Source organism: Siphateles boraxobius, unplaced genomic scaffold (assembly GCF_051911475.1).
Source record: "Siphateles boraxobius isolate OS27281-9 unplaced genomic scaffold, OSU_SipBor_1 269, whole genome shotgun sequence".
Lineage (NCBI taxonomy): Eukaryota > Metazoa > Chordata > Actinopteri > Cypriniformes > Leuciscidae > Siphateles > Siphateles boraxobius.
In genome coordinates this window covers 229,086-255,699 of record NW_027508886.1, presented here as the reverse complement: position 1 = coordinate 255,699, position 26,614 = coordinate 229,086, and the positions used below count along the sequence as shown (strand labels likewise).

The following is a 26,614-nucleotide window of genomic DNA, read 5'->3' as shown; positions in this document are numbered from 1 at the left end:
CGTTGCATTTATTCTAATAACTTTGTCGGTTTTTGTCATAAAACAAAACGGAGAAAAATGTGTGAATCTGCTGACTCTGCTATTCAGGCTGCACATTTTAGGGAATGGAGGAGGAGCCAACTGAGCTAAGAAGCAAAATTGAAAGGCAGAGGATTTACGGAGTTGACAAAGAGAGACATATATACGTTATATATATAGAGAGAGATTATTGCTAGTTTTTGGAAGAGTTTGAGTAGATTTTGAGAGTAGTTTAGGAGTAGTGTAGATAGTTTAGGAGTAGTGTAGATAGTTTAGGAGTAGTGTAGATAGTTTAGGAGTAGTGTAGATAGTTTAGGTAGTTTAGGAGTAGTTTAGGAGTAGTTTAGGAGTAGTTTAGGAGTAGTGTAGGAGTAGATTTAGATAAACTGTTTTGAGGAGAGGCACAGATAAAAAATAAAAAAACACCTGATATTTGTTGTAAATAGTTGTATGTATAATTTGATTTTGTGTTCATTTTACCTTTTGTATGGTATATTTGCACTATTGAGGAACCCCTCTTACTCAAGGAATGAAAGCCCTGTAATGTAGATATCTGTGTAATTGTACATGAAGTGTTTTGTAGAGTTTCTAAGCAAAAAAGAAAAGAAAAAACGCCTATTGCCACACCTGCTTTTTGCTGCATTTAGTTTAATTTTATCTCAATTTTACATTTTTTTTATGTTGTTTTTGCACTATTTGCGAACCCTCATACTCTGGGAATGCAAGGCCTTAAATATAGCTCTCTGAATAATTGTGTGCACAACATTTTTTTAAAAAGTGGCTGAGCTAATAAGAAAGAAAAAAAGCCTATGGCTACACCCGCTTTTTTTTGTAAATCATATTTTTTTTGTATATAGGTTGATTATATCTGAATTGTACTTATATATGTTGACATTTACAACTTGTGTTTACATTTTAAACCTTTTAAAATGCTTCATTGAGCATGTTTGTGTTTTTTGTAGTAGAAAAGCTATAATTTTTCTATTCGGATTTTGTGTTTTTTGTGCGATTTTGGGTCCAGTATGTTGATACAGTACATCAAAGTGAACAACTAATTCTCTGGTCATATAGGTGATGTTGTGCTGAAAAAAATTATACCAAACATTGGTATGGTAAACATTTGTTTATGTTGCAAAATTTAAAAAAAATAAAAGTACTCAAAAACGTCCAAAATAGCCCAAGACTCCGAAGGGTTAAAAAGACATGAATAGGCAAAAACAAGTGTTTTTTTGTTTCAACAAATGATTCTCAACTATGTTATAAAAGATATACCAAAACGATTTGATATACCATTTTAAGTTTTAGATCTGTTTGATGATCATATTATTATGAATTGTCATAAACGCCTTTATGTAATATTTGGTGTTTCTTAGTAATCTCTGCCACAAAAGCTAAACAAAACAAAACGATTTAAGCATGGCATGATACCAGCAAGATTGTACCAAGAAGTGTTATTTATTTTCTTATTAATAAGTTCATCACACTATTTACAATTTGTACACAAGGCAATTCAAAGTGATTCACAGTTGTATAAAAAACAATAATGCTTATGCTCATAATAATAATAATAATAATCATTAATTATTATAATATTATAATAATTAATTACATAAAAAACAAATGCTGTAGCAAAATACTTTCAGTTGGAATATGACAGCTATGTAACATTCTGTTTATGCCTGTGTCCTTTCAGATTATGTATGCATACCCGGTTTTACGAAGAACCTCTGAGGGTCGACTCCTTATGGGGCCAACTGAGGAGGCCAATAGGAGGAAGATCGTGTTGGCAGGGAGGGCCAGGTGTAAGGAGGAGGTCCTGGCTGAGGCCACTGCCTTTTTGAGGCAGAATGGAGGGAATCCTGGAGACCAGTTCCTGGTTCTGGCTCACTGCAAGATCCAGTTTGGGAAACACCAGGCTCAGAGGTTCCTGTGGCTGCTGGAGAACTCATTGGGGTATGCCTGCTATCTGGTCAGCAGCGTTTTGGGGGAGGAGGAGAGGGACAACCCGCTGTCGGACAACAAAAACCTGTTCCTCAGATACACCTCGCAGATCAGGGAGGTAGGCGAGGCTGTAGAGGTGTATCAGAAAAAAACAGGTCATGCTGCAGGAGGCCCAGAGGACAGGAGACTCTGGATGTCCGATGGTGGAGTTTGGGGATTTTAAGGGTAGGTCAATGAAGGAGGTGTATGAGGACCCAAGCAAGGAGGCCCAGGCTCTCATCACCTACCTGAAGAAGGCAAAGGCCAGGCCTAACACCAATATGGCCCTTTTCAAAGCATACGTGCTGAAGAGGCAGGCTCTAGCCCACGTGCCCACCACCACTGTGCCCGTTGCATCTGTCCTCACTGCTGCTGTGCCCACTGCCACTGTGTCTGTTCCTCCTCCACCTACTGCCACTAAGAACAGGCCACTGCTGGCGATCAATGTGAAGGCCCTGTTGGCGCGGGGGAAGCATTTATTTGCTTCACAGCTGGCACAAAAGATTTTGTCTCCAGCCAAACCCTGTAATTGGGTAAGTTTTTTCTTTTTTCTCCAGCCACTGCAGGCTCGAGAGGCCCTGCTCCTGCCCCGGCTCGTGCTACTGCCCCTGCTCCTGCCCCTTATCCTGCTCCTCCAGCATTGTGGACCCCTGGCCAGGTGTACCAGTCGCCTGCAGAGCTTCCTGTCCACTGGAAAGAGCAACTCCCATCTTTCCAGCAAGGTCTTCAACCCCTGTCCCTCTGCACCAGGACCATCCTCACTACAGCCACCCACAGGACTGCAGCGCCCTGCCCAGCCTCCTCTGCAGTCTCCTCCTCTGCGCCCTGCCCAGCCTCCTCTGCAGTCTCCTCCTCTGCGCCCTGCCCAGCCTCCTCTGCAGTCTCCTCCTCTGCGCCCTGCCCAGCCTCCTCTGCAGTCTCCTCCTCTGCGCCCTGCTCAGCCTCCTCTGCAGTCTCCTCCACAGCCTTCTGTCCAGCCAAGTGCTGCCTCTGCTCCTGCAACATCAACTGGGTCCAGTGTGGCAGACCAGGCTCCTGTAAGTAAGCTTCTCATTATTCGTGTGCAGGTCCTGCAGCGTGATTTCCAATGACCACAAAAAAAGAGGCCGCATTTCCTCTGTGCTGGAAACTTTGCACCGGCTACCTTTTAATTGTAGATTTAATCAAAAAATTGCGCTTTAAGCCATGGAAGCTGAAATGTTTCCGGCCCGGCAGCAGCAAGGAGGATGAATGTTTCGGCTCGTTGGTCTAGGGGTATGATTCTCGCTTAGGGTGCGAGAGGTCCCGGGTTCAAATCCCGGACGAGCCCATTATTAGGCTTTGCTTTTAATCTCTTCAGCCTGATTAGGGCAACCAGGATATTTATATCCCGGGTTTCGGCAGAGGAACCACGTCCGCCTCTTTTAGTCTACCTGATTCCACCTAGCCTCATCGCTATCTGCCTCTCAGACAGCCAGCTATCAGGAAGTGTTGGTTCCACGGTGTAATGGTTAGCACTTTGGGCTTTGAATCCAGCGATCCAAGTTCCAATCTCGGTAGAACCTTTTCAGGTTCTTTGCGGAAGGGTGGGAAAAAACAGAGGTGATGCGCAACTGCTGACGTGGCAGTGAAATTGGCACTCTCAAACAGAGTCGGAACTGGGGGAAACATGGGCTTAAAGAGCAAAGGCTTCATTTGCTCCTTGCTATTGTGCTTTTGGACTCAATGACTTAAATCTCTGCTGCTCATGGGAAAAGTTGACACACGCCAAGGTTCCACGGTGTAATGGTTTGCACTCTGGGCTCTGAATCCAGCGATCCGAGTTCAAATCTCGGTGGGACCTGCTTTTGCCAGGAATGTGTGCAGTACCTCGTTCGAAAAAACTTTTTCGGCAGCACTGAGCCGCAAGAGCTCATCTAGGTAGTGCCCCTTGTAGGGTGGCGTAAAAAGGATGGACAGCACTGGAGAATGCAGGCATCGATCCCGCTACCTATCGCATGCTAAGCGAGCGCTCTACCATTTGAGCTAATTCCCCTCGATGATGGAGAAGAGGTGTCCATCGCTCTCAAAGACAAAGACGCACAAGTACTTGGCCGAAATAGCTCAGTTGGGAGAGCGTTAGACTGAAGATCTAAAGGTCCCTGGTTCAATCACGGGTTTCGGCAGAAGAACCACGTCCGCCTCTCTTAGTCGAGGCGGTCTATTGACCAAACGCCAGCTCTTATCTACCTGATTCCACCTAGCCTCATCGCTATCTGCCTTTCAGACAGCCAGCTATCAGGTTGTGTTTGTTCCATGGTGTAATGGTTAGCACTCTGGGCTTTGAATCCAGCGATCCGAGTTCAAATCTCGGTGGGACCTGCATTTGCCAGGAATGTGTGCAGTACCTCGTTCGAAAAAACATTTTCGGCAGCACTGAGCCGCAAGAGCTCATCTAGGTAGTGCCCCTTGAAGGGGGGCGTAAAAAGGATGGACAGCACTGGAGAATGCAGGCATCAATCCCGCTACCTCTCGCATGCTAAGCGAGCGCTCTACCATTTGAGCTAATTCCCCTCAATGATGGAGAGAAGGTGTCCATCGCTCTCAAAGACAAAGACGAGGCGCGATCCCTAGCACGTGTGCAGGTGCTGCAGCGTGATTTCCAATGACCACAAAAAAACAGGCCGCATTTCCTCTGTGCTGGCAACTTTGCACTGGCTACCTTTTAATTGTAGATTTAATCAAAAAATTGCGCTTTGACTCCAGCGATCCGAGTTCAAATCTCGGTGGAACCTTTTTAGGTTCTTTGTGGAAGGGAGGGAAAAAACAGAGGTGATGCGCAACTGCTGACGTGGCGGTGAAATTGGAACTCTCAAACCGAGTCGGAATCGGGGAAACATGGGCTTATAAAGCAAAGGCTTCATTTTCTCCTTGCTATCGTGCTTCTGGACTCAATGACTTAAATCTCTGCTGCTCATGGGAAAAGTTGACACACGCCAAGGTTCCATGGTGTAATGGTTAGCACTCTTGGCTCTGAATCCAGCGATCCGAGTTCAAATCTCTGTGGGACCTGCTTTTCCAGGAATGTGTGAAGTACCTCGTTCAAAAAAACTTTTTCGGCAGCACTGAGCCGCAAGAGCTCATCTAGGTAGTGCCCCATGAAGGGGGGGCGTAAAAAGGATGGACAGCCCTGGAGAATGCAGCCATCAATCCCGCTACCTCTCGCATGCTAAGCAAGCGCTCTACCATTTGAGCTAATTTACCATTTGAGGCCGAAGAGCTCTCACAGGAGGAGGGGGAGGGCGAGCTGGGCCCGCAGGCTTTGGTGGTTGTGGGGCCTGGCGTTTTTTTGGTTGGTATCTGGGGGCTCGCAGCAAAAGAGTGGGATAGTCTAGTTCCAGCATGCACCAGTTGTTCCATTTTCTCTGAGAAGCACAGAAGTGGAGATGCTGGAGAGAGTGATAATGTTTCCGGTGAGAGGGATTTTTGCTCTGGTGTTATTGGAGGCTGTAATATGCTGTCCTGGTTTCCCTGGCTGTTTTCCAGAAAGTCGTCTATGGGTGCTGTATCTTGGAGCAGTGCTGGTATGTCACAGTCTGTCTGTGGTGAGCTCTGTGGGCAGGGCTCAGCTGAGATTGTGTCCGTGAGCAGAGGTTGTTGTGGCTGAGTGGTGTTATCACTGTCCTTGTGTGATGTGTCAACCCCATGTCCATTCAGGTGCTGAAGTGAAATCCTGTGGTCATTCATACTGTATCCAGGTGTGTGTGTGCCATTCAGGTTGAGTGGATTGGCACACATTGCAGAAGGATGACGGAGGGAGAAGTAGATATTGTCCTTTAGCACTCTTGAACCAAGTTTGTTTGGGTGGTGGCCATCCTGTTGAAACAGTTGCCTCTGACTCCAGAAAAGATTGAAGTTGTCAATACAGTTCACTACTTTTATATTGCAGGTTTTTTCAGCCATGTATTAAGCCCAAGCAACCATGAAAACCTGTTTGTTCCTCTTGCTGGGAGTGGTCCACTGATGAATGTTTGAACTTTCAGTCTTTTAAGTGTTTCAAAAAGTTCATTGAAATCCTTTTTAAGAAGTTCCGACTGCTCTTTATGAATATCATTCTTCCCCACATGAATGATGAGTCGATTTGCAGTCTTATGTTTCATCAGAATGTTCTGAAGTTCCCTGTTTACATCAGAAGTTGTTGCTTGTGGAAGGCAGCACATTGTTGTATCCCTGCTATTAATGTTTCTGATTACGGAGTCGCCCACTATCAGAGTCCTGGGCTCGGCTGCACTGTGAGCTGAGTGCCGCTGTCTGCTCGACCTTGAGCCCCAGTTAGCATCAGTGTTAGCTACTGGCTGATTCTGTCTGTGTGCGATCACATTCATCAAATTTGGGGATTCCTCATTCATTAATACTTCAAATCTGTTCTCAAGATGTATAGGCGGTGGTAGGAGACCAGTGTTTGCAGTCCTTGTCAGAGCCGTATCTGGGGTAGAGGATGCTACTGCAGTAATATGTGATGCTCGTGACAATCTGATGTCTCGAGTGCCTTTGGGTCTCGCACCCTGTTTGTGCCATCGATTAGTAAAACGATCGGCTTGTTTCTCTACACTCAGTATGGCCTGTCGAGAAGCACTAGATTCATGGGACTCACCGGCTGTATGCTGAGGACGTCCATGACGAAGCTCTGTTGTGTGTTCCGTCTGGTTTGGTGGTCCCGCAATTAACTTTTTTTCAAGAATTGCAATCCTTTGTAAAAGTCTGTGGCAGTTGGAGCAGCAAGTAGATTCCAGAGGAGGCATTTTCTTATCCTTATGAATGTAGGCAGTTGTGTTTTCTCTTCCCCGGAATGTAAGCTTTCAGTGGGAGGCTGGTCGAATAAAATAATTCTGCTTTTTTTTGTAGTAATCCAAGCGTTTGAGCACCGTGCTGATTTGCTGAAGTTAAAATTAGGTGATAAAAGGAGATAAAATATAGAAATATAAAAGCGATAGAGCAAAGCGCGGAGCAGTAAGCGAGAGCGTCCGAACAGTAGCTGAGCAGGAAGTAGTCGTCATCAGTAGTAATTATCGTCATCTTTGCAACAGGTAAGTCTATTCTTCACAACTGTATAATCGATCATTATTTATTAAAAAACAGTGTTTGTTTTTAGACAATTAAACATGCCAATAAAGCTAGCTAGCGTGTAATAGCACACGTTTTCTTCTGTACATGTGAACCTGCAACTTTACCATGATATACAGTAAAAAACATGCCACTACTGTCAAGATAATTAGCCGACCGCTAATTAAGCTATATCCTCGTTAAACCATTTTTTTGTTGTTGTTAATTTAGTATTTTTTTGTGTCATTCATTACATTATTTTGAGCACAAGAAGATTTTTACTAAAACCTTTAAAAAAAAAGTTTAATTCATATATGTTATACTATACTATGTTATACACCAGTATACATATTTATGTTATCTTTTTAAATACTATGTTATACATATTTAAAAAGACATGAATAGGCAAAAACAAGTGTTTTTTTGTTTCAACAAATGATTCTCAACTATGTTATAAAAGATATACCAAAACGATTTGATATACCATTTTAAGTTTTAGATCTGTTTGATGATCATATTATTATGAATTGTCATAAACGCCTTTATGTTATATTTGGTGTTTCTTAGTAATCTCTGCCACAAAAGCTAAACAAAACAAAACGATTTAAGCATGGCATGATACCAGCAAGATTGTACCAAGAAGTGTTATTTATTTTCTTATTAATAAGTTCATCACACTATTTACAATTTGTACACAAGGCAATTCAAAGTGATTCACAGTTGTATAAAAAACAATAATGCTTATGCTCATAATAATAATAATCATTAATTATTATAATAATATAATAATTAATTACATAAAAAAGAAATGCTGTAGTAAAATACTTTCAGTTGGAATATGACAGCTATGTAACGTTCTGTTTATGCCTGTGTCCTTTCAGATTATGTATGCATACCCGGTTTTACGAAGAACCTCTGAGGGTCGACTCCTTATGGGGCCAACTGAGGAGGCCAATAGGAGGAAGATCGTGTTGGCAGGGAGGGCCAGGTGTAAGGAGGAGGTCCTGGCTGAGGCCACTGCCTTTGTGAGGCAGAATGGAGGGAATCCTGGAGACCAGTTCCTGGTTCTGGCTCACTGCAAGATCCAGTTTGGGAAACACCAGGGTCAGAGGTTCCTGTGGCTGCTGGAGAACTCACTGGGGTATGCCTGCTATCTGGTCAGCAGCATTTTGGGGGAGGAGGAGAGGGACAACCCGCTGTCTGACAACAAACACCTGTTCCTCAGATACACCTCGCAGATCAGGGAGGTAGGCGAGGCTGTGGAGGTGTATCATATAAAACAGGCCATGCTGCAGGAGGCCCAGAGGACAGGAGACTCTGGATGTCTGATGGTAGAGTTTGGGGATTTTAAGGGTAGGTCAATGAAGGAGGTGTATGAGGACCCAAGCAAGGAGGCCCAGGCTCTCATCACCTACCTGAAGAAGGCAAAGGCCAGGCCTAACACCAATATGGCCCTTTTCAAAGCATACGTGCTGAAGAGGGAGGCTCCAGCCCACGTGCCCACCACCACTGTGCCCACTGCATCTGTCCTCACTGCTGCTGTGCCCACTGCCACTGTGTCTCTTCCTCCTCCACCTACTGCCACTAAGAACAGGCCACTGCTGGCGACCAATGTGAAGGCCCTGTTGGCGCAGGGGAAGCATTTATTTGCTTCACAGCTGGCACAAAAGATTTTGGCTCCAGCCAAACCCTGTAAGTGATTTGCAATCTTTAAAATCATTACAGTATATATTATGCAGTATATATGTCTAACGAAAATACGTGTTCAACAGCTGCAGGACCACGTGTACATCCTGCGTCTGAGTCCGCAGCCCGGAGACAGCTCTTTACATGTGGTGAGTATCACTTAACGCATACAAGTGTGTTGGTGACATGTGCTTAGTGTTTCATGTTATTTTACAGACTCTGTGCTACGGATTTTTTTGAGGAGGAAGATGACCTGGAGATGGCAACTGTAGCCTCGCAAACTGAGGAACAACTTCCTCAAGGTATGTAAATCTTGAACAATATTTTACAAACAATTACAAATAAAACAAAACAGTATTTTTTAAATGACATATTATTTTATTTCACAACACAGAGGAATGGCACTTCTCAGGTGTCAATCTACATTCACTCTTTGAGTGAACATCCTCAAAGGAAAAAAGATCATTTAAAGGTGTATGTAAAAGGTTTTATTTCATTTTTTATCGTAATCACTGACTAAAGCTCATTCTTGTCATCTCACACTTCCCCCCCTCCCCTTGGAATAAGTGGCTGTTGTAGTGTTTGGTCTGCTTCGCTTCACACTTGGCTGATCCCATCTTTTTTTCTTCTTGTATTTCTTCTAATGGTGCTTGGATGAAAAACAGGATGATTTTCATTGCTTCCTTCCATGTTTTCATCATCATGTCATCTCTTTACTAATCATACATGCTTTGCAGTAAACCTTGTAATCGCAGTAGCTGTCCAGCAGAGCTGAGAAAGTCATGCAGTGAAAGTCTAAAACAATAAGATAATTTTGTTGTGTTTTTTTACGCTCCAGCCACTGCAGGCTCGAGAGGCCCTGCTCCTGCCCCGGCTCGTGCTACTGTCCTCTGCAGTCTCCTCCTCTGCGCCCTGCCCAGCCCCTCTGCAGTCTCCTCCTCTGCGCCCTGCTCAGCCTCCTCTGCAGTCTCCTCCACAGCCTTCTGTCCAGCCAAGTGCTGCCTCTGCTCCTGCAACATCAACTGGGTCCAGTGTTGCAGACCAGGCTCCTGTAAGTAAGCTTCTCATTATTCGTGTGCAGGTCCTGCAGCGTGATTTCCAATGACCACAAAAAAGGATTATTAGGCTTTGCGATTACGAGCCCATTATTAGGCTTTGCTTTTAATCTCTTCAGCCTGATTAGGGCAACCAGGATATTTATATCCCGGGTTTCGGCAGAGGAACCACGTCCGCCTCTTTTAGTCTACCTGATTCCACCTAGCCTCATCGCTATCTGCCTCTCAGACAGCCAGCTAGCAGAGTGTGTTGGTTCCATGGTGTAATGATTAGCACTCTGGGCTTTGAATCCAGAAATCTGAGTTCAAATCTCAGTGGAACCTTTTTAGGTTCTTTGCGGAAGGGAGGGAAAAAACAGAGGTGATGCGCAACTGCTGACGTGGCAGTGAAATTGGCAATCTCAAACAGAGTCGGAATTGGGGAAACATGGGCTTAAAAAGCAAAGGCTTCATTTGCTCCTTGCTATCGTGCTTTTGGACTCAATGACTTAAATCTCTTGAATCCCGAGAGGTCCCGGGTTCAAATCCCGGACGAGCCCATTATCAGGCTTTGCTTTTAATCTCTTCAGTCTGATTAGGGCAACCAGGATATTTCTGAGAAATTGGGGATAAAATGAGCCAGAGAGAGGCCGGTTAGCTCAGTTGGTTATAGCGTGGTGCTAATAGTGCCAAGGTCAAGGGTTCGATCCCCGTACGGGCAACTCATTTTCTCTCTGGGACCTTCGCTCTGCTCTTCTCGAAAATGACTGGCGGTCTCCCAGACATGGCTGCTGGCTAGACCGCACAAGTACCTGGCCGAAATAGCTCAGTTGGGAGAGGGTTAGACTGAAGATCTAAAGGTCCCTGGTTCAATCCTGGGTTTCGGCAGAGGAACCACGTCTGAGTCGAGGCGGTCTATTGACCAAACGCCAGCTCTTATCTACCTGATTCCACCTAGCCTCATCGCTATCTGCCTCTCAGACAGCCAGCTATCAGGGTGTGTTTGTTCCATGGTGTAATGGTTAGCACTCTGGGCTTTGAATCCAGCCATCCGAGTTCAAATCTCGGTGGGACCTGCTTTTCCAGGAATGTGTGCAGTACCTCGTTCAAAAAAACTTTTTCGGCAGCACTGAGCCGCAAGAGCTCATCTAGGTAGTGCCCCTTGAAGGGGGGGCGCAAAAAGGATGGACAGCCCTGGAGAATGCAGGCATCGATCCTGCTACCTCTCGCATGCTAAGCAAGCGCTCTACCATTTGAGCTAATTCCCCTCGATGATGGAGAGAATGTGTCCATCGCTCTCAAAGACAAAGACGATGCGCGATCCCTAGCACGTGTGCAGGTGCTGCAGCGTGATTTCCAATGACCACAAAAAAACAGGACGCATTTCCTCTCTGCTGGCAACTTTGCACTGGCTACCTTTTAATTGTAGAATAAATCAAAAAATTGCGCTTTGAATCCAGCGATCCGAGTTCAAATCTCGGTGGAACCTTTTTAGGTTCTTTGCGGAAGGGAGAGAAAAAACAGAGGTGATGCGCAACTGCTGACGTGGCGGTGAAATTGGCACTCTCAAACCGAGTCGGTATTGGGGAAACATGGGCTTAAAAAGCAAAGGCTTCATTTGCTCCTTGCTATCGTACTTCTGGACTCAATGACTTAAATCCTTGCTATCGTGCTTCTGGACTCAATGACTTAAATCCTGCTGCTCATGGGAAAAGTTGACACACGCCAAGGTTCCATGGTGTAATGGTTAGCACTCTGGGCTCTGAATCCAGCGATCCGAGTTCAAATCTCGGTGGGACCTGCTTTTGCCAGGAATGTGTGCAGTACCTCGTTCGAAAAAACTTTTTCGGCAGCACTGAGCCGCAAGAGCTCATCTAGGTAGTGCCCCTTGTAGGGGGGCGTAAAAAGGATGGACAGCACTGGAGAATGCAGGCATCGATCCCACTACCTCTCGCTTGCGCCTACTGCTTCCTACCGATTGAGCCAAAGTAAGCCCAAAGTAAGCCCACGTGAGCCAATCGTGTTTCTCTGCTGTGGCTTACTTTTGACCAATCGCGTTCTCTCTTGTGGCTTACTTTTGACCAATCGTGTTTCTCTCCTGTGGCTTACTTTTGACCAATCGCCTTTCTCTCCTGTGGCTTACTTTTGACCAATCGCGTTTCTCTCCTGGCTCTGCTCCTGTGGCTTACTTTTGACCAATCGGCGACCGCTATTATTAGGCAAGGCAAGGCAAGGCAAGTTTATTTATATAGCACATTTCATACACAATGGTAATTCAAAGTGCTTTACATAGAAGAAATTAAAATAATCAAAAGAAATCAGAATAATTAAAACAGTTTGGAATAAAAGATAAAATACAGAAATAATCAAATGAAATCAGAATAATTAAAACATAAAATAAAATACAGTGCAAACAGTCGGACGAACAGTGGCACAGTGCTCATTCAGTAAATGCACAGTTAAACAGATGTGTTTTGAGTCTGGATTTGAATGTGACTACTGTAGGAGCACATCTGATCTCTTCTGGAAGCTGGTTCCAGCTGCGGCTGGCATAGTAGCTAAAAACAGACTCGCCATGCTTAGAGTGAACCCTTGGTATTTCTAGCCGATGTGATCCAAATGATCTGAGTGATCTGTTGGGTTTATATTCACTGAGCATATCCTAGGCCATTGAATGATTTATATACCAGTAATAATACTTTAAAATCAATCCTAAATGTAACTGGCAGCCAGTGTAAAGACCTGAGGACTGGTGTGATGTGTTCATATTTTCTGATTCTGCTCAGAATCCTAGCAGCAGCGTTCTGTATGAGCTGCAACTGTCTTATGGTCTTTTTGGGAAGGCCAGTGAGAAGTCCATTACAATAATCCACCCTACTGGTGATGAAAGCATGCACAAGTTTTTCTAAGTCTTGACTGGAAACAAAGCATCTAATTCTTGCAATATTTTTCAGGTGATAATATGCTGATTTAGTTATTGCTTTGACATGACTACTGAAACTAAGGTCTGACTCTAGAGACACACCCAGATTCCTGACTTGATTTTTAGTTGTTTGACCCCTAGACTGAAGGTATGCGTTCACCTTGAGAACTTCATCTTTGTTTCCAAACGCAATGACTTCAGTTTTGTCTTTGTTTAACTGAAGAAAGTTTTGGCACATCCAATTGTTTACTTCATCAATGCATTGGCAAAGGGAGTCAATGGGGCTGTAATCGTTAGGCGATAGGGATAAGTAGAGCTGTGTGTCGTCTGCATAGCTATGGTAAGCCATTTGGTTCTTTCTCATTATTTGGCTCATTGGGAGCATGTACAGGTTGAATAGGAGTGGCGCAAGAATTGAGCCTTGAGGGACTCCGCATGTCATGGATGTCCACTCAGACTTATGGTCTCCTATACTCACATAATAACCTCTGCCTCCTAAGTATGACCTGAACCATTTTAGGACTATCCCAGAAAGCCCGATCCAGTTTTCCAGCCTGTCAAGAAGTATTTTGTGATCGACAGTGTCAAATGCAGCACTGAGGTCGAGTAGTACCAGCACTGATAATTTGCCTGTATCAGTATTTAAGCGAATATCATTTATTATCTTTATGAGCGCGGCCTCTGTACTGTGGTGCGGTCGGAAACCAGATTGAAAATGGTCAAAGTATCCATTCGAGCTTAAGAATTTGTTCAGCTGATTGAAGACAACTTTTTCAATGATCTTGCCTATGAAAGGAAGATTTGATATCGGTCTATAGTTGTTTAATATGGTCTTATCCAGATTGCTCTTTTTCAGGAGGGGCTTGACGACAGCAGTTTTCAGGGAGGTCGGAAAACTCCCAGAGAGAAGTGAGGCATTTACCACTTCCAGGAGATCTGCTTCTAAGCTGTGTAACACATTTTTGAAAAAAGATGTGGGAAGTGCGTCAAGGGCGCAGGTTGATGTTTTTAGTTGCTTCCAAAATTTTGCCATCAATTTCTTCGAAATCAGACATAGTGGCTACTTTCTCGTGCTGTTGTCTGATCTGCCTGACCCCAGCGCAACTCAAGGATGAGCTGATCACCTTTCTGATATTATTGATTTTCTCAGAGAAGAAAGAAGTAAACTCACTGCACTTTCTCACTGAGAGCATTTCACTGGGAATCTGGCTTGGGGGGGTTGTCAGTCTCTCTACAGTAGCAAAAAGAGTGCGCGTGTTGTTTATATTGCTGTTTATAATATTCGAGAAAAAAGTCTGTCTAGCTTTGCTTAGTTCCTTATTGAAAGCATGGATGCTCTCTTTGTAGATGTTATAATGGACTACAAGTTTTGTCTTCCGCCACATGCGCTCTGCTTTTCTCCATTGTCTTTTCATATTTTGCACTGCTGTTGAGTTTCTCCAAGGTGCTTTTTGTCTGCCACTCTTCTTCCTGACTTTCACAGGAGCAATATCATCAATTACACTCTTAACTTTTGAGTTAAAAGAATCAAGGAGAAAATCAACAGAGTCAGCAGATATGCTTGGTGTTAAAGATATAGCCTTCATAAATAGTACACTAGTGTTCTCATTTAAATATCTCTTCTTGACAGACACAGATCTAGCTTCAATGGCAGGAGAGATCAATATATCAAAGAAAATACAAAAATGATCAGACAGTGCTACATCCTTAATAACAATTGATGAAATGTTTAGACCCTTACTGATAAGTAAATCTAGAGTGTGTCCACGATTATGTGTGGGTCCATGTACATGCTGAGTCAGATCAAAAGTTTTTAAAACAGTTTTGATTTCTTTTGCCATATTGTTTTCTGCATTATCTATGTGAATGTTAAAATCTCCAGCAATGGCAAAGCAGTCAAACTCTGAGGAAATTGTTGATAACAGTTCTGTTAAGTTCTCAGTAAAAGCTGGAGAGTATTTTGGAGGCCTGTAAACAATGATAAGTAAAATGCGTGGAGCACCTTTTAACACAATACCGAGATACTCGAAAGACGGGTAATTCCCAAATGATATTTGCTTACATTGATAGACATCTTTATAAAGAGCAGCTAAACCCCCACCTCTTCTGACAGCTCTGCAGACACTCATAAAAGTAAAGTTAGGAGGGGCTGTTTCATTGAGGACTGTTGCACTGCAACTTTCTTCTAGCCAAGTTTCATTTAGCAACATAAATTCCAGGTTGTATGTGGTTATTAAGTCGTTGACTAAAAGTGATTTATTTTTAAGTGAGCGGATGTTTAAAAGTGCTAACTTAACAGTCTTACTTTTTGTCCCCACAGCAATCTTGGTATGTCGTGTAATAGGCACCAGATTAGATGGGTTTGCTGTATGGCTTTTGAAGGCCTTAGACTTTCTATCATGTAATCGAACAGCAATAGAAAAAGATACAGGCACACTGGGTTCCCGCTTGTTCTGTAAACATTTGAGAAAGTTATTGTTATCATAGCGGGGACCTGACACATATCACTGAGAGCTGGTATCAGTTGTTTTTGGTTCACCTCGAGCCGCTGGGGGAGGGTGTGGGCCCTGGCGCTGTGGCAGAGGCCGAAGAGCTCTCACAGGAGGAGGGGGAGGGCTTTGGTGGTTGTGGGGCCTGGCGTTTTTTGGTTGGTATCTGGGAGCTCGCAGCAAAAGAGTGGGATAGTCTAGTTCCAGCATGCACCAGTTGTTCCATTTTCTCTGAGAAGCACAGAAGTGGAGATGCTGGAGAGAGTGATAATGTTTCCGGTGAGAGGGATTTTTGCTCTGGTGTTATTGGAGGCTGTAATATGCTGTCCTGGTTTCCCTGGCTGTTTTCCAGAAAGTCGTCTATGGGTGCTGTATCTTGGAGCAGTGCTGGTATGTCACAGTCTGTCTGTGGTGAGCTCTGTGGGCAGGGCTCAGGTGAGATTGTGTCCGTGAGCAGAGGTTGTTGTGGCTGAGTGGTGTTATCACTGTCCTTGTGTGATGTGTCAACCGCATGTCCATTCAGGTGCTGAAGTGAAATCCTGTGGTCATTCATACTGTATCCAGGTGTGTGTGTGCCATTCAGGTTGAGTGGATTGGCACACATTGCAGAAGGATGACGGAGGGAGAAGTAGATATTGTCCTTTAGCACTCTTGAACCAAGTTTGTTTGGGTGGTGGCCATCCTGTTGAAACAGTTGCCTCTGACTCCAGAAAAGATTGAAGTTGTCAATAAAGTTCACTCCTTTTATATTGCAGGTTTTTTGCAGCCATGTATTAAGCCCAAGCAACCGTGAAAACCTGTTTGTTCCTCTTGCTGGGAGTGGTCCACTGATGAATGTTTGAACTTTCAGTCTTTTAAGTGTTTCAAAAAGTTCATTGAAATCCTTTTTAAGAAGTTCCGACTGCTCTTTATGAATATCATTCTTCCCCACATGAATGATGAGTCGATTTGCAGTCTTATGTTTCATCAGAATGTTCTGAAGTTCCCTGTTTACATCAGAAGTTGTTGCTTGTGGAAGGCAGCACGTTGTTGTATCCCTGCTATTAATGTTTCTGATTACGGAGTCACCCACTATCAGAGTCCTGGGCTCGGCTGCACTGTGAGCTGAGTGCCGCTGTCTGCTCGACCTTGAGCCCCAGTTAGCATCAGTGTTAGCTACTGGCTGATTCTGTCTGTGTGTGATCACATTCATCAAATTTGGGGATTCCTCATTCATTAATACTTCAAATCTGTTCTCAAGATGTATAGGCGGTGGTAGGAGACCAGTGTTTGCAGTCCTTGTCAGAGCCGTATCTGGGGTAGAGGATGCTACTGCAGTAATATGTGATGCTCGTGACAATCTGATGTCTCGAGTGCCTTTGGGTCTCGCACCCTGTTTGTGCCATCGATTAGTAAAACGATCGGCTTGTTTCTCTACACTCAGTATGGCCTGTCGAGAAGCACTAGATTCATGGGACTCACCGGCTGTATGCTGAGGACGTCCATGACGAAGCTCTGTTGTGTGTTCCGTCTGGTTTGGTGGTGCCGCAATTAACTTTGTTTCAAGAATTGCAATCCTTTGTAAAAGTCTGTGGCAGTTGGAGCAGCAAGTAGATTCCAGAGGAGGCATTTTCTTATCCTTATGAATGTAGGCAGTTGTGTTTTCTCTTCCCCGGAATGTAAGCTTTCAGTGGGAGGCTGGTCGAATAAAATAATTCTGCTTTTTTTTGTAGTAATCCAAGCGTTTGAGCACTGTGCTGATTTGCTGAAGTTAAAATTAGATGATAAAGGAGATAAATTATAGAAATATAAAAGCGATAGAGCAAAGCGCGGAGCAGTAAGCGAGAGCGTCCGAACAGTAGCTGAGCAGGAAGTAGTCGTCATCAGTAGTAATTATCGTCATCTTTGCAACAGGTAAGTCTATTCTTCACGACTGTATAATCGATCATTATTTATTCATAAACAGTGTTTGTTTTTAGACAATTAAACATGCCAATAAAGCTAGCTAGCGTGTAATAGCACACGTTTTCTTCTGTACATGTGAACCTGCAACTTTACCATGATATACAGTAAAAAACATGCCACTACTGTCAAGATAATTAGCCGACCGCTAATTAAGCTATATCCTCCTTAAACCATTTTTTTGTTGTTGTTAATTTAGTATTTTTTTTGTGTCATTCATTACATTATTTTGAGCACAAGAAGATTTTTACTAAAACCTTTAAAAAAAAAAGTTTAATTCATATATGTTATACTATACTATGTTATACACCAGTATACATATTTATGTTATCTTTTTAAATACTATGTTATACATATTTAAAAAGACATGAATAGGCAAAAACAAGTGTTTTTTTGTTTCAACAAATGATTCTCAACTATGTTATAAAAGATATACCAAAACGATTTGATATACCATTTTAAGTTTTAGATCTGTTTGATGATCATATTATTATGAATTGTCATAAACGCCTTTATGTTATATTTGGTGTTTCTTAGTAATCTCTGCCACAAAAGCTAAACAAAACAAAACGATTTAAGTATGGCATGATACCAGCAAGATTGTACCAAGAAGTGTTATTGATTTTCTTATTAATAAGTTCATCACACTATTTACAATTTGTACACAAGGCAATTCAAAGTGATTCACAGTTGTATAAAAACAATAATGCTTATGCTCATAATAATAATAATCATTAATTATTATACTATTATAATAATTAAATACATAAAAAAGAAATGCTGTAGTAAAATACTTTCAGTTGGAATATGACAGCTATGTAACGTTCTGTTTATGCCTGTGTCCTTTCAGATTATGTATGCATACCCGGTTTTACGAAGAACGTCTGAGGGTCGACTCCTTATGGGGCCAACTGAGGAGGCCAATAGGAGGAAGATCGTGTTGGCAGGGAGGGCCAGGTGTAAGGAGGAGGTCCTGGCTGAGGCCACTGCCTTTGTGAGGCAGAATGGAGGGAATCCTGGAGACCAGTTCCTGGTTCTGGCTCACTGCAAGATCCAGTTTGGGAAACACCAGGGTCAGATTTTCCTGTGGCTGCTGGAGAACTCAATGGGGTATGCCTGCTATCTGGTCAGCAGCATTTTGGGGGAGGAGGAGAGGGACAACCCGCTGTCGGACAACAAACACCTGTTCCTCAGATACACCTCGCAGATCAGGGAGGTAGGCGAGGCTGTGGAGGTGTATCATATAAAACAGGCCATGCTGCAGGAGGCCCAGAGGACAGGAGACTCTGGATGTCTGATGGTGGAGTTTGGGGATTTTAAGGGTAGGTCAATGAAGGAGGTGTATGAGGACCCAAGCAAGGAGGCCCAGGCTCTCATCACCTACCTGAAGAAGGCAAAGGCCAGGCCTAACACCAATATGGCCCTTTTCAAAGCATACGTGCTGAAGAGGCAGGCTCCAGCCCACGTGCCCACCACCTCTGTGCCCACTGCATCTGTCCTCACTGCTGCTGTGCCCACTGCCACTGTGTCTGTTCCTCCTCCACCTACTGCCACTAAGAACAGGCCACTGCTGGCGACCAATGTGAAGGCCCTGTTGGCGCGGGGGAAGCATTTATTTGCTTCACAGCTGGCACAAAAGATTTTGGCTCCAGCCAAACCCTGTAAGTGATTTGCAAGCTTTAAAATCATTACAGTATATATTATGCAGTATATATGTCTAACGAAAATACGTGTTCAACAGCTGCAGGACCACGTGTACATCCTGCGTCTGAGTCCGCAGCCCGGAGACAGCTCTTTACATGTGGTGAGTATCACTTAACGCATACAAGTGTGTTGGTGACATGTGCTTAGTGTTTTATGTTATTTTACAGACTCTGCTGCTACGGATTTTTTTGAGGAGGAAGATGACCTGGAGATGGCAACTGTAGCCTCGCAAGCTGAGGAACAACTTCCTCAAGGTATGTAAATCTTAAACAATATTTTACAAACAATTACAAATAAAACAAAACAGTATTTTTTAAATGACATATTATTTTATTTCACAACACAGAGGAATGGCACTTCTCAGGTGTCAATCTACATTCACTCTTTGAGTGAACATCCTCAAAGGAAAAAAGATCATTTAAAGGTGTATGTAAAAGGTTTTATTTCATTTTTTATCGTAATCACTGACTAAAGCTCATTCTTGTCATCTCACACTTCCCCCACTCCCCTTGGAATAAGTGGCTGTTGTAGTGTTTGGTCTGCTTCGCTTCACACTTGGCTGATCCCATCTTTTTTTCTTCTTGTATTTCTTCTAATGGTGCTTGGATGAAAAACAGGATGATTTTCACTGCTTCCTTCCATGTTTTCATCATCATGTCATCTCTCTACTAATCATACATGCGTTGCAGTAAACCTTGTAATCGCAGTATCTGTCCAGCAGAGCTGAGAAAGTCATGCAGTGAAAGTCTAAAACAATAAGATAATTTTGTTGTGTTTTTTTACGCTCCAGCCACTGCAGGCTCGAGAGGCCCTGCTCCTGCCCCGGCTCGTGCTACTGTCCTCTGCAGTCTCCTCCTCTGCGCCCTGCCCAGCCCCTCTGCAGTCTCCTCCTCTGCGCCCTGCTCAGCCTCCTCTGCAGTCTCCTCCACAGCCTTCTGTCCAGCCAAGTGCTGCCTCTGCTCCTGCAACATCAACTGGGTCCAGTGTTGCAGACCAGGCTCCTGTAAGTAAGCTTCTCATTATTCGTGTGCAGGTCCTGCAGCGTGATTTCCAATGACCACAAAAAAGGATTATTAGGCTTTGCGATTACGAGCCCATTATTAGGCTTTGCTTTTAATCTCTTCAGCCTGATTAGGGCAACCAGGATATTTATATCCCGGGTTTCGGCAGAGGAACCACGTCCGCCTCTTTTAGTCTACCTGATTCCACCTAGCCTCATCGCTATCTGCCTCTCAGACAGCCAGCTATCAGGAAGTGTTGGTTCCATGGTGTAATGGTTAGCACTTTGGGCTTTGAATTCAGCGATCCAAGTTCCAATCTCGGTAGAACCTTTTTAGGTTCTTTGCGGAAGGGTGGGAAAAAGCAGAGGTGATGCGCAACTGCTGACGTGGCAGTGAAATTGGCAATCTCAAACAGAGTCGGAATTGGGGAAACATGGGCTTAAAAAGCAAAGGCTTCATTTGCTCCTTGCTATCGTGCTTTTGGACTCAATGACTTAAATCTCTTGAATCCCGAGAGGTCCCGGGTTCAAATCCCGGACGAGCCCATTATCAGGCTTTGCTTTTAATCTCTTCAGTCTGATTAGGGCAACCAGGATATTTCTGAGAAATTGGGGATAAAATGAGCCAGAGAGAGGCCGGTTAGCTCAGTTGGTTAGAGCGTGGTGCTAATAGTGCCAAGGTCAAGGGTTCGATCCCCGTACGGGCAACTCATTTTCTCTCTGGGACCTTCGCTCTGCTCTTCTCGAAAATGACTGGCGGTCTCCCAGACATGGCTGCTGGCTAGACCGCACAAGTACCTGGCCGAAATAGCTCAGTTGGGAGAGGGTTAGACTGAAGATCTAAAGGTCCCTGGTTCAATCCTGGGTTTCGGCAGAGGAACCACGTCTGAGTCGAGGCGGTCTATTGACCAAACGCCAGCTCTTATCTACCTGATTCCACCTAGCCTCATCGCTATCTGCCTCTCAGACAGCCAGCTATCAGGGTGTGTTTGTTCCATGGTGTAATGGTTAGCACTCTGGGCTTTGAATCCAGCCATCCGAGTTCAAATCTCGGTGGGACCTGCTTTTCCAGGAATGTGTGCAGTACCTCGTTCAAAAAAACTTTTTCGGCAGCACTGAGCCGCAAGAGCTCATCTAGGTAGTGCCCCTTGAAGGGGGGGCGCAAAAAGGATGGACAGCCCTGGAGAATGCAGGCATCGATCCTGCTACCTCTCGCATGCTAAGCAAGCGCTCTACCATTTGAGTTAATTCCCCTCGATGATGGAGAGAATGTGTCCATCGCTCTCAAAGACAAAGACGATGCGCGATCCCTAGCACGTGTGCAGGTGCTGCAGCGTGATTTCCAATGACCACAAAAAAACAGGACGCATTTCCTCTCTGCTGGCAACTTTGCACTGGCTACCTTTTAATTGTAGAATAAATCAAAAAATTGCGCTTTGAATCCAGCGATCCGAGTTCAAATCTCGGTGAAACCTTTTTAGGTTCTTTGCGGAAGGGAGAGAAAAAACAGAGGTGATGCGCAACTGCTGACGTGGCGGTGAAATTGGCACTCTCAAACCGAGTCGGTATTGGGGAAACATGGGCTTAAAAAGCAAAGGCTTCATTTGCTCCTTGCTATCGTACTTCTGGACTCAATGACTTAAATCCTTGCTATCGTGCTTCTGGACTCAATGACTTAAATCCTGCTGCTCATGGGAAAAGTTGACACACGCCAAGGTTCCATGGTGTAATGGTTAGCACTCTGGGCTCTGAATCCAGCGATCCGAGTTCAAATCTCGGTGGGACCTGCTTTTGCCAGGAATGTGTGCAGTACCTCGTTCGAAAAAACTTTTTCGGCAGCACTGAGCCGCAAGAGCTCATCTAGGTAGTGCCCCTTGTAGGGGGGCGTAAAAAGGATGGACAGCACTGGAGAATGCAGGCATCGATCCCACTACCTCTCGCTTGCGCCTACTGCTTCCTACCGATTGAGCCAAAGTAAGCCCAAAGTAAGCCCACGTGAGCCAATCGTGTTTCTCTGCTGTGGCTTACTTTTGACCAATCGCGTTCTCTCCTGTGGCTTACTTTTGACCAATCGTGTTTCTCTCCTGTGGCTTACTTTTGACCAATCGCCTTTCTCTCCTGTGGCTTACTTTTGACCAATCGCGTTTCTCTCCTGGCTCTGCTCCTGTGGCTTACTTTTGACCAATCGGCGACCGCTATTATTAGGCAAGGCAAGGCAAGGCAAGGCAAGTTTATTTATATAGCACATTTCATACACAATGGTAATTCAAAGTGCTTTACATAGAAGAAATTAAAATAATCAAAAGAAATCAGAATAATTAAAACAGTTTGGAATAAAAGATAAAATACAGAAATAATCAAATGAAATCAGAATAATTAAAACATAAAATAAAATACACTGCAAACAGTCGGACGAACAGTGGCACAGTGCTCATTCAGTAAATGCACAGTTAAACAGATGTGTTTTGAGTCTGGATTTGAATGTGACTACTGTAGGAGCACATCTGATCTCTTCTGGAAGCTGGTTCCAGCTGCGGCTGGCATAGTAGCTAAAAACAGACTCGCCATGCTTAGAGTGAACCCTTGGTATTTCTAGCCGATGTGATCCAAATGATCTGAGTGATCTGTTGGGTTTATATTCACTGAGCATATCCTAGGCCATTGAATGATTTATATACCAGTAATAATACTTTAAAATCAATCCTAAATGTAACTGGCAGCCAGTGTAAAGACCTGAGGACTGGTGTGATGTGTTCATATTTTCTGATTCTGCTCAGAATCCTAGCAGCAGCGTTCTGTATGAGCTGCAACTGTCTTATGGTCTTTTTGGGAAGGCCAGTGAGAAGTCCATTACAATAATCCACCCTACTGGTGATGAAAGCATGCACAAGTTTTTCTAAGTCTTGACTGGAAACAAAGCATCTAATTCTTGCAATATTTTTCAGGTGATAATATGCTGATTTAGTTATTGCTTTGACATGACTACTGAAACTAAGGTCTGACTCTAGAGACACACCCAGATTCCTGACTTGATTTTTAGTTGTTTGACCCCTAGACTGAAGGTATGCGTTCACCTTGAGAACTTCATCTTTGTTTCCAAACGCAATGACTTCAGTTTTGTCTTTGTTTAACTGAAGAAAGTTTTGGCACATCCAATTGTTTAGTTCATCAATGCATTGGCAAAGGGAGTCAATGGGGCTGTAATCGTTAGGCGATAGGGATAAGTAGAGCTGTGTGTCGTCTGCATAGCTATGGTAAGCCATTTGGTTCTTTCTCATTATTTGGCTCATTGGGAGCATGTACAGGTTGAATAGGAGTGGCGCAAGAATTGAGCCTTGAGGGACTCCGCATGTCATGGATGTCCACTCAGACTTATGGTCTCCTATACTCACATAATAACCTCTGCCTCCTAAGTATGACCTGAACCATTTTAGGACTATCCCAGAAAGCCCGATCCAGTTTTCCAGCCTGTCAAGAAGTATTTTGTGATCGACAGTGTCAAATGCAGCACTGAGGTCGAGTAGTACCAGCACTGATAATTTGCCTGTATCAGTATTTAAGCGAATATCATTTATTATCTTTATGAGCGCGGCCTCTGTACTGTGGTGCGGTCGGAAACCAGATTGAAAATGGTCAAAGTATCCATTCGAGCTTAAGAATTTGTTCAGCTGATTGAAGACAACTTTTTCAATGATCTTGCCTATGAAAGGAAGATTTGATATCGGTCTATAGTTGTTTAATATGGTCTTATCCAGATTGCTCTTTTTCAGGAGGGGCTTGACGACAGCAGTTTTCAGGGAGGTCGGAAAACTCCCAGAGAGAAGTGAGGCATTTACCACTTCCAGGAGATCTGCTTCTAAGCTGTGTAACACATTTTTGAAAAAAGATGTGGGAAGTGCGTCAAGGGCGCAGGTTGATGTTTTTAGTTGCTGTACGGTTTCTTCCAAAATTTTGCCATCAATTTCTTCGAAATCAGACATAGTGGCTACTTTCTCGTGCTGTTGTCTGATCTGCCTGACCCCAGCGCAACTCAAGGATGAGCTGATCACCTTTCTGATATTATTGATTTTCTCAGAGAAGAAAGAAGTAAACTCACTGCACTTTCTCACTGAGAGCATTTCACTGGGAATCTGGCTTGGGGGGGTTGTCAGTCTCTCTACAGTAGCAAAAAGAGTGCGCGTGTTGTTTATATTGCTGTTTATAATATTCGAGAAAAAGTCTGTCTAGCTTTGCTTAGTTCCTTATTGAAAGCATGGATGCTGTCTTTGTAGATGTTATAATGGACTACAAGTTTTGTCTTCCGCCACATGCGCTCTGCTTTTCTGCATTGTCTTTTCATATTTTGCACTGCTGTTGAGTTTCTCCAAGGTGCTTTTTGTCTGCCACTCTTCTTCCTGACTTTCACAGGAGCAATATCATCAATTACACTCTTAACTTTTGAGTTAAAAGAATCAAGGAGAAAATCAACAGAGTCAGCAGATATGCTTGGTGTTAAAGATATAGCCTTCATAAATAGTACACTAGTGTTCTCATTTAAGCATCTCTTCTTGACAGACACAGATCTAGCTTCAATGGCAGGAGAGATCAATATATCAAAGAAAATACAAAAATGATCAGACAGTGCTACATCCTTAATAACAATTGATGAAATGTTTAGATCCTTACTGATAAGTAAATCTAGAGTGTGTCCACGATTATGTGTGGGTCCATGTACATGCTGAGTCAGATCAAAAGTTTTTAAAACAGTTTTGATTTCTTTTGCCATATTGTTTTCTGCATTATCTATGTGAATGTTAAAATCTCCAGCAATGGCAAAGCAGTCAAACTCTGAGGAAATTGTTGATAACAGTTCTGTTAAGTTCTAAGCAAAAGCTGGAGAGTATTTTGGAGGCCTGTAAACAATGATAAGTAAAATGCGTGGAGCACCTTTTAACACAATACCCAGATACTCGAAAGACGGGTAATTCCCAAATGATATTTGCTTACATTGATAGACATCTTTATAAAGAGCAGCTAAACCTCCGCCTCTTCTGACAGCTCTGCAGATACTCATACAAGTAAAGTTAGGAGGGGCTGTTTCATTGAGGACTGTTGCACTGCAACTTTCTTCTAGCCAAGTTTCATTTAGCAACATAAAATCCAGGTTGTATGTGGTTATTAAGTCGTTGACTAAAAGTGATTTATTTTTAAGTGAGCGGATGTTTAAAAGTGCTAACTTAACAGTCTTACTTTTTGTCCCCACAGCAATCTTGGTATGTCGTGTAATAGGCACCAGATTAGATGGGTTTGCTGTACGGCTTTTGAAGGCCTTAGACTTTCTATCATGTAATCAAACAGCAATAGAAAAAGATACAGGCACACTGGGTTCCCGCTTGTTCTGTAAACATTTGAGAAAGTTATTGTTATCATAGCGGGGACCCGACACATATCACTGAGAGCTGGTATCAGTTGTTTTTGGTTCACCTCGAGCCGCTGGAGGAGGGTGTGGGCCCTGGCACTGTGGCAGAGGCCGAAGAGCTCTCACAGGAGGAGGGGGAGGAGGAGGAGGAGGGGGAGGGGGAGGGCGAGCTGGGCCCGCAGGCTTTGGTGGTTGTGGGGCCTGGCGTTTTTTGGTTGGTATCTGGGGGCTCGCAGCAAAAGAGTGGGATAGTCTAGTTCCAGCATGCACCAGTTGTTCCATTTTCTCTGAGAAGCACAGAAGTGGAGATGCTGGAGAGAGTGATAATGTTTCCGGTGAGAGGGATTTTTGCTCTGGTGTTATTGGAGGCTGTAATATGCTGTCCTGGTTTCCCTGGCTGTTTTCCAGAAAGTCGTCTATGGGTGCTGTATCTTGGAGCAGTGCTGGTATGTCACTGTCTGTGGTGAGCTCTGTGGGCAGGGCTCAGCTGAGATTGTGTCCGTGAGCAGAGGTTGTTGTGGCTGAGTGGTGTTATCACTGTCCTTGTGTGATGTGTCAACCGCATGTCCATGCAGGTGCTGAAGTGAAATCCTGTGGTCATTCATACTGTATCCAGGTGTGTGTGTGCCATTCAGGTTGAGTGGATTGGCACACATTGCAGAAGGATGACGGAGGGAGAAGTAGATATTGTCCTTTAGCACTCTTGAACCAAGTTTGTTTGGGTGGTGGCCATCCTGTTGAAACAGTTGCCTCTGACTCCAGAAAAGATTGAAGTTGTCAATAAAGTTCACTCCTTTTATATTGCAGGTTTTTTGCAGCCATGTATTAAGCCCAAGCAACCGTGAAAACCTGTTTGTTCCTCTTGCTGGGAGTGGTCCACTGATGAATGTTTGAACTTTCAGTCTTTTAAGTGTTTCAAAAAGTTCATTGAAATCCTTTTTAAGAAGTTCCGACTGCTCTTTATGAATATCATTCTTCCCCACATGAATGATGAGTCGATTTGCAGTCTTATGTTTCATCAGAATGTTCTGAAGTTCCCTGTTTACATCAGAAGTTGTTGCTTGTGGAAGGCAGCACGTTGTTGTATCCCTGCTATTAATGTTTCTGATTACGGAGTCGCCCACTATCAGAGTCCTGGGCTCGGCTGCACTGTGAGCTGAGTGCCGCTGTCTGCTCGACCTTGAGCCCCAGTTAGCATCAGTGTTAGCTACTGGCTGATTCTGTCTGTGTGCGATCACATTCATCAAATTTGGGGATTCCTCATTCATTAATACTTCAAATCTGTTCTCAAGATGTATAGGCGGTGGTAGGAGACCAGTGTTTGCAGTCCTTGTCAGAGCCGTATCTGGGGTAGAGGATGCTACTGCAGTAATATGTGAT

General features: G+C 43.8%; 6 non-coding genes across 6 annotated transcripts; all 6 read left to right on the top strand.

Annotated features, from left to right (window-relative positions):
• Positions 1-3,235: 3,235 nt before the first annotated feature.
• On the top strand, positions 3,236-3,307 carry trnap-agg (transfer RNA proline (anticodon AGG)). Its single transcript has one exon. It is a non-coding gene; the product is annotated as a tRNA-Pro (tRNA).
• A 762-nt stretch (positions 3,308-4,069) lies between these two features.
• trnaf-gaa (transfer RNA phenylalanine (anticodon GAA)) lies at positions 4,070-4,142 on the top strand. Its single transcript has one exon. It is a non-coding gene; the product is annotated as a tRNA-Phe (tRNA).
• Positions 4,143-4,266: 124 nt separating this feature from the next.
• Positions 4,267-4,338, top strand: trnaq-uug (transfer RNA glutamine (anticodon UUG)). The gene has a single exon. It is a non-coding gene; the product is annotated as a tRNA-Gln (tRNA).
• Positions 4,339-10,052: 5,714 nt separating this feature from the next.
• On the top strand, positions 10,053-10,124 carry trnaq-uug (transfer RNA glutamine (anticodon UUG)). The gene has a single exon. It is a non-coding gene; the product is annotated as a tRNA-Gln (tRNA).
• Positions 10,125-11,508: 1,384 nt separating this feature from the next.
• On the top strand, positions 11,509-11,580 carry trnaq-cug (transfer RNA glutamine (anticodon CUG)). The gene has a single exon. It is a non-coding gene; the product is annotated as a tRNA-Gln (tRNA).
• Positions 11,581-21,551: 9,971 nt separating this feature from the next.
• trnaq-cug (transfer RNA glutamine (anticodon CUG)) lies at positions 21,552-21,623 on the top strand. Its single transcript has one exon. It is a non-coding gene; the product is annotated as a tRNA-Gln (tRNA).
• Positions 21,624-26,614: the final 4,991 nt, after the last annotated feature.